An 8,764-nucleotide genomic window follows, 5' to 3' on the forward strand; every position below is an offset into this window, starting at 1 on the left:
CAAAAAAAAAAAAAAAAAAAAAAAAAAAAAAAAAAAATTCCACTGAAAGTATACATAGCAGAAGGAGCCAATGTGATGACAAAATATGAGATCTAGAAGACAGAATTGCAGTTAGTAATCATGAAAAGAAAGATTTTTAAAAAATAGAAAGGGTCCATAAAAAATCAATCCAAAAGCTGCTAGATGATGCAAACGAGAATAATACAAGATCAGTGTCAATAAAAAAGCTAATGAAAGATAGCACAAACAACATAAAAACACCTGTTCACAGAAGTAATGGCAGATAACTTCCTAAGCATAGGAAAATAATTTGGCATACAGATAAGTGAAGCATATAGAACTTGAATCAAAAATCTATTCAAGGCCAGGGATTTAGCTCAGTAGTGCCACTGCTGCCTGCCTCATAGGCACAAGGTCCTGAGTTCAATCCCCAGTACAAAAAAAAAAAAAAATCTATCCCAAGGAATATAATAGTCAAGATTCCAGAAACTCAACATAAGAAAACATATTAAAAGCTGTTAGAGAAAAGAAACAAATCACCTCTACAGGAAAGCCTATTAGCATCACAGAAGATTTCTCAACACAAACCTTCAAGTCAAGGAGAGCTTGAAGTATTTCAAGCCCCAAAAGAAAACAACCTCCTGACCAGATTGATGTACCCTGCAAAACTATCTTTCAAAATTGATGGACAAATGACATACGTCCATGATAAAGAACACCTCAAGAAATTAATGACTACCAAACCAGCAGTACAAAATAATCTGAAGGACATACTAGAGAGAATGAGGACTACAACTTCATAAATCACAACAGAATGAATCACCAGACAAGGCAAGTAATTAAACAGAAGGGAACAAAAGGGAACCAACAAAACCAAAACAGGAAAATAACATGACAAGTATAAGTCAATACATAACAGTTATAACCATCAATGCTAATGGTCGCAATTCACTAGTCAAATGAAACAGATTGGCAGAATGGATCAAGAAACAAGATCTAACAATATGCTGCATACAAGAAACACATCTAATTAAAAAACTATCCATAGACTGAAAGTCAAAGGACAGAAAACAATACTCCATGTGACAGGAACCTGGAAAAAAAGCAGGATAGCTATTCTGTTTGCAGATAAAGTAGATTTCAAGCTGAAATTGATTAAGAGAGACCTAGAAGGTCACTACCTCCTTGTAAAGGAACAACCTAAGAAGAGATAACAACCATAAGTATATATGCACCAAATAGCAGTGCAACCAACTATAAAATAAATATTAATGGACATGAAAAATCAGATAACCACTAATACAACTATAATGAAGACCTAAATACCCTACTGTCACAAATGGACAGATCAATTAGACAAAAAGTCAACAAATATCAGAACTGAACTAAACTTTTAAACAAATGAACATAATAGATGACTACAGAGTATTCCACTGCACAACATCAGAATACACATTCTTTTCAGCTGCGCATGGGATGTTCTCCAAAATAGACCATATAATAACTCACAGAACATGCTTAAGTAAGTGCAAGGGAACTAACTGCATTTGTCCCATGCATATTATCAGCCCATAGTGCAATAAAATTAGAAATCCATGGCAAAGCCACAGAAACTTCATAAACACATAGAAATTAAATAACAATGAAAAACCAAAGGGTTACAGATGAAATTAAAGAAGAAATTAAGCAGTATCTATAACTAAATGATAATGCCAATATAACATACAGGATATGTATTGTTTAACTGAAATGTACAAATAAACTTAATGGGAAAAAAATCAGATCTTATGGAAAGCAATGAAAGCAGTCCTATAAGGGAAATTCATAGCAGCGCACACCCACATCAGAAAAGCAAAGCAAGCTCAAATAAATAATCTAATTTTGAACCTCAGGCTTCTAAAAAATTAAGATCAAATCAAGCCCAAAGTTCATATGCAGGAGGAAATTATAAAGATCAGAGAAGAAATCAATGCATTTGAGACTAAGAAAACAATACAAAGAATCACTGAATTGAAGAGTTTGTTCTTTGAAAGATTAAATAGAGTCGACAATCTCTTAGCCAACCTTATCAAAAAAAGGGGGAAAAGACTCAAATCCATATAATTAGGAATGAAAAGGGGGAAATCAGAACAGATCCTGCAGAAAACTAGAAGATCATCACTACCTACTTTGAGAATATATATTCTTTTGGGGGTGGTACCAGGGATCAAGCTCAGGTCCTTGCACTAGCAAGGCAGGCAGCAGAACCACTGAGCTAAATCCCCAGCCCGAGAACATATATTCTAACAAGGTGGAAACCACAGAAGAAATGGACAGATCCTACATATGTGAATTATATGAATTACAAAGCTGAACCAAGAAGATATAAAAATTCTAAATAATCCAATATCGATCAAAATGAAATTGAATATGTAATTAAAAACCTAAATAATCCAATATCGATCAAAATGAAATTGAATATGTAATTAAAAACCTATCAACAAAGAAAAGCCCAGGTCCTGTTAGAGTCAAGCTAAATTTCACAAGAAATTTACAGAAGATCTAACACCACTACTTCTCAAATTCTTTAATGAAATTACAAGGGAAGCAACACTCCCAAATTTATTCCTGGAAGTAAGCATTACCTTGATAACAAAACCAGAGAAGGATCCAACCAAAAAAGAGAACTACAGACCAATCCCCATAATGATCATAAATGTAAAAATTCTCAGTAAGGTACTGGCACACAGAATGCAGAAAATCATCAAGAAGATCATTCAGCCTGACCAAATGGGATTCATCCCAAGGATGCAGGGATGGTTCAACATATGTAAATTACTAACAGTCAAGGACAAAAACCATATGATCATCTTAATAGATGCAGAAAAAGCATTTGACAAAGTCCAACACCGATTTGTGATAAAAAAAAAAAACTCTATAGAAAATTGGAATATAAAGGTGTAGGGAAGGTGGGATGTGTAGGGGAAGAGTAAAAAGGGAAAAGAAAAAAATGTGAGAGAATGAAAACATGAAAATAAAGTGTAGATGGGGAGGGGAGGAGGGGGTGAAGGGAGGGCAGAGGTAAGGGGAAAAAATGAGAATTAAGACTTGTCATTGTCCTAACAATGAATGTAACTGTACTGTATCCCTAAAATGTACCAATAAACTCAATTAAAGCTGAAAAAAAAAAAAGAAAGAAAATCGGAATAAATGGTCTTTATCTCAATCTGATGAAAGCCATCTATGACCAACCAACAGCCAACATCATACTAAATGAACAAAGACTGAAAGCTTTTACTTCAAAATCAGGAACATTACAACGAGTTCCATGACCACCACTCTTACTGAATGTAGTTCTGGAAACATTAGCCAGAGCAATTAGACAAAAGAAAGAAATCAAAGAAATAAGGATAGGAAAGTAAGAAGTTAAATTATCATTATTTGCAGATCACATGATACTCTACATAGAAGACCCCAAAAACTCCACCAAAAGACTTTTAGATTTAATAACCAAATTCAGTAGCATAGCTGGATACAAAGTCAACACTGAAAAAACAATGACATTCCTGTCACAAATAACAAACTCACTGAGAAAAATAAGGGAAACACCTTTCACAATGGCATGAAGCAAAATTAAACACTTAGGAATCAATCTAATGAAGAAAGTAAAAGACCTTTACATTGAAAACTACAGTACTCTGAAAAGGGAGCTAGAAGAGGATGTCAGAAAATGGAAAGAAAGATACCCCTTGTTCTTGAGTAGGTAGAATCAATACAGTGAAAATGGCCATACTTTCAAAATTAATATCCAGATTTCAGGCAACCCTGATTAAAATACCAATAGCATATCTCACAGAATTAGAGAAAACAATCCTAAAATTCATTTGGAACCAAAAGACATCTAAAATAGCAAAAATAATTCTGAGCTAGAAAGGCAAGGCAGGGGGCATCATACATAACATACCATGAAATTATACTACTTGAAATTATACTACAGAGCTACTGTGATTTTTTTTTAAATCACACATGTGCACACAGGTGCATGCAAAACAGCATGGTACTGGCAGGGAAGGAAAAAAAATAGACCTGAGGATTGGTGGAACAGATTACAGAATGCAGAAACGACTCCAAACACATTCAACCTCATTCTTTTGACAAAGAAGCCAAACATCTTCACTGGAAGAAAGATAACCTCTTCTATAAATGGTGCTGGATAAACTGGCTTTCCACATGCTGAAGATTAAAACTAGACATATATCTCTCACAATGCACCCAACTAAAACTCAACTAAATGTAGATCAAAGATCTAAATATTACAAAAGAAACAATTTGCACATTTTTGCCAGCTGTGCCTCAAAGGACTAATATCTAGAATATGTAAAGGACTCAAAAGAATCAACCCCCCACAATTTAAAGGCCCAGTCCAAAAACGGGCATCTGAAGATACTTCTCAGATGAAGTCGAAACAGCAAATAATGTATGAAAAAAATGTTCCACGTCACTGGTCATTCAAAAGACAAATTGAAACAATACTGAGATTCCACCTCACTCAAGAAAGAGTGGCTACTATCAAATGCTGGTAGGGCTGTGAAGGAAAGCAACCCTTCTCCACTGTTGATGGAGTGTAGACCATCAGCATGGAGATTCTCCAAAATGCTAAAACTAGAGGTTCCATGTGACCCAGCTATTCTTTCTTGGTATCTTCCCAAAAGAAGTAAAAGCATCATACCACAGTGATACATACACACCCATGTTTATAGTGGCAGAGTTTATAATAGCTAAATCTTGGAAACAGCCCAAGGCCCATCCACTGATGAATGGAAGAAGATGTGGGTTTTTTAATGTATGATGAAATACTACTCTGCCATAAAGAAGGTTAAACTAGAGACATTTCTAGTGAGATGAATGCACCTTAAAACCACACTCTTTGTAAATGGGGAGGGGAGGAGGGGGTGAAGGGAGGGCAGGGACAAGGGGAAAAAGTGAGAACCAAGACCTGTCATGTAGAGGTACAAGATCCCAGTAATGAATGTAACTGTACTGTATACCTAAAATGTACCAATAAACTCAATGAGAAAAGAAAGCACACTCTTAAGTGAAATCAGACACAAAAAGTATTTAAATACTGCATTGTTTCTCTGGTGCAAGAAACCAAAAGTATAAATAAGGACCAAAATGTATAATAAATACTAGGAAATGGGAAGAAAATGTTCAAATGGGGAGGGGAATGAGAGAGGGAGAGGAAAAGGGAGGGAGAGAGAAGAAAAAAAGAATGGAAGAAAAACAGAAGACAAAGCTTCTGTGAGTAAGGAGAGGGAGAGGGTTGAAGGGAGAGCAGGAGAATGGGAAAAAGGAAGAAGCTAGGTATAGCGTGTAGGTACAAGTCATCCACGATGAACGAGATCACTGTGCACAGCTAAAATGCACCAATTAAAAAACAGTTCAAGAAGAGATGGACAGGATGGAGAATCTCCCCAGAGAGTCTCTAAAGAGAATCTATAAAGAGAACAAAATGGAGCGCCTACAACTGAAAAACAATGACAGCAAAGAAGAGCTCAGTCGGGGAGGACTAACACACAGCAGAAGGCAGGTGTAGTGACTGGACAGAGACTGGTAAACAATAACAACAATAAACAACAACAACACCAGAATGAAGCAGCACAGGAGAGAAAAGATGTTTGTTTCAAACTTAACAGACACACAGGAAAACAGTAAAAATATCAGCAATCTGTGAAATCAGAATCCTAGATGGTCAGATAAGAGAAAGGAGAAGCAGCAATGGAGGAAGAAAGCCATGCTGAGAATTTCTCAAGACGGATGGGTTTAGAAGGCTTGATTATTCCACGTTGAGAGAGGCCCACAGTGTGTACCTAGCAGTGGCCAGCGCCCGGCTCTGAGGGCAGCCCATGGGGGCAGCATTAGGTCAGCCCAGTTATGTCCCTCCTCTCTACCCGCCTGGAGTAAGTGCATCAGCACCAAACGGGAAAGCAAGGTTGCGGGCGAATTCCTAGTCCCAGGATGGCAGCCACCGTCACTGGGACAGACGCCAGAGCTTGGACCAAACAGACCTGCTGGCAATCTCTGTGCCGTATCCCTTCGGGCCGCGCATTGATCGCGTTTACGCCCGTTACCTTACTCGGACAGTCCCCCCAGAGCGGGTGAGAATTCGGAGGGGGGCGTTCTGGAGGCCGGGACACCTTGCTGGTGCCCGAGGGCGGCCACGAGGCCTGGGCGTTGTGACAGTGAGGAATGAGGGCGGCAGATGGGAGGACGTTCCAGGAGGAGAGACGGAAGCACACGCAGCCTTTCCAAGGGTTTTTGTTTTCTGACAGCTGGCCTTAGGCTCAGGAAGAATCGAGCCTTTCTGCCTCCCCTCCCCCAGCCCTCGCAGCCCTGCTACGGTCTGGGTCAGCCGCATTGTGGTTAGAAAAGGTTTCCTGGCCGGGCGGGCGCGGGGCCTCGCATTTGCACCGCACCCTCCGCGGGACCATGTGTTCTCGTCTGACAGCCCGCTTACAATCGACCGCAGAACACAATTCTCTCCCGAGTTGGGATCTGCCATACACGAGAAGTGAAATAATAGCGCCAGATGGTGACTTGGGCCTTGTCACGAAGGTGGACATGAGTAATCACCGAAGGGGCCTGGGAAACCAGGGGGCATCGGGTTATAAAAGACAGTCGTGGACTCTCGCAGGTGGCAGGTGGGTCGGTGCTCTCCTGGGGGCCCGGGAAGCGCTGGGCCATCCCTGAGGCACAGTGGGGTTCTGGCGACCGTAAGAAAGGTCAGGAGCAGAGGTCCCGGAGGTGCACGGGCACAGGCCAAGGAGGGCATGGCGCTTACTCTCACCCCGGCCGCGGGCCCGTCAGTCTGGGCCTCCGGCATCTGGGATCGCATGGGCACATTTGCTTTGCTGCTGAGTGCACTGTAGGAGCCCCTGGGCCTCTCTCCACTCCTGCCCCAGCAGCATGGCCCCTCCGCTGCACACCACAGCCAGCCTCCCGTTCAGGTCAGCGCAGCTCCAGGACCGGTGCCAGGCGCTGTGCCACATGCTAAGGAGGCAGCAGGGAGGAAGAAGCAGCCCCACCCCCGCCTCAAGGGTGGAGAACAGAGGCGTGGGGGAGCAGTGCTCGCCAGGTGAGCATCGGACCAGGGCACCCAGTGAGGGGCCTGAGGGGAACGGAGGCCCGCACCATAGGGGAGAGGCGTGGACACCAAGTCCGAGAGCCTGTGCAGCGCTTTCCAGGGAGCAGGGCCCTTGTCCACCACCCCCACGTGGAGAAGCTGAGCAGGGCAGGAGTTCGGGGCTGTGGGAGAGGGAGCAGAGCTGGACCACTTCTAGTCTCTGAACCAAGAGCCTGCATTTGGGTTCCCACACTGACCAGCCTGGGCCCAACTTTTTCAAGTCTTTTTCCTCATCTGCAAGATCATGATAACGATGGTCAATTTTGCTACTATATGGCACACAATGTCCTAAATGGTTAGGGGTGGAACACCCAAAACCTTAGTCAGTAGCACATGAAATAGAACAGGAACCTAATGAAAAGCACAGCACTGTGTCTTAGGGCTGGGGATTTAGCTCAGTGGTTCCGGCACCTGCCTGCCTTGCAAGCACAAGGACCCAAATTCAATCCCCAACACCAAAACAAAAACAAAAAAACAAAAAACACCACAAACTGGGTGGCTTCAACAGCAGACATCTGCTTCTCATGGTGCGGGAGGATCAGAAGTCTAAGATCAAGGTGCTGGACACCTGAGCTCCTAATGCACAGGTGGTCACCTTCTGGCTATGCCCTCCTGAGGCAGAGAGAAAAAGGGCACTAATCCCACCAGGAGGGCACCACCCTCAATGACATAATCACCTTCCATACCTCATCTCCCAAATGCCATCATACTGGGAGTCAGGGTTTCAACATATAGATTGGGGGACTGCCATAAACATTTGGTCCAAAGCACTCTGTTTTGCACATGTGAATGCTTACAAGCTACAAACAGCTGTGGTGCTTTACCTAGAACAAGACCTGAAGGTTGCATGTGGAAGTGGGCTTAACTACTGAGGAGCGTACAAGGAAGGTTATCTGAAGTTGGACGAAAAGTTGCAGCACCAGAGGCCAATGCGTGTGACTTCTGGTACAAGGTAAGCAGGGTGGCCGGTGGGTGCATCTGTCTTGTGTACTCCTATGCAGTTCAGTTCTGTATTCACCTAGTTGTGTGTGTGTGTGTGTGAGTGTGTACAAGTGTACATGAATAAACAGAACATTCACACTATGCTCCAATTATTCCCTAAATATATCAATTATATTGAAACAAAGTCTCATTTTAAAAGTGATTATTATAACTACTTCACAGGGTATCATGGGAATTAAACGAGATAATTTATCTAAGCGTTGAACCCAGGGCCTGATAAGTGATAAATGACTCTTGCTGGTGTAGTGAACATCACGTTATTATATTGCAAAGGCTGAATCAATAAATGTAAGAATGCCTAATTATGGCGTAGGGAGTGGTGATGTAAGAAGTGTGGGTGCAGGGGCTGCTTTATCCTGCACGTTGTATCTTGCTGAAAAGAAACTTCCTTGAGGAATGAATGGTTCCAGAGCCCAGCAATGGGCTGCACTGTGTCCTGTGATCAAGAGGACGAGCTGCCCACTTTTCACAGGCCTCCCAGGCTGGAGCTTGCCTGTGGCCTTTTCTAGGTCAGAGATGGGCGAGGCTCGGTGAGACAGGTTTGCTCTGCTCCTCTCAGGCTAAAAGAGGTTGGCTGGAGCTATCCAGCTCTCAGCCCGG

Source organism: Fukomys damarensis, unplaced genomic scaffold (assembly GCF_012274545.1).
Source record: "Fukomys damarensis isolate Sample0158 unplaced genomic scaffold, DMR_v1.0_HiC HiC_scaffold_19, whole genome shotgun sequence".
Classification (NCBI taxonomy): Eukaryota; Metazoa; Chordata; class Mammalia; order Rodentia; family Bathyergidae; genus Fukomys; species Fukomys damarensis.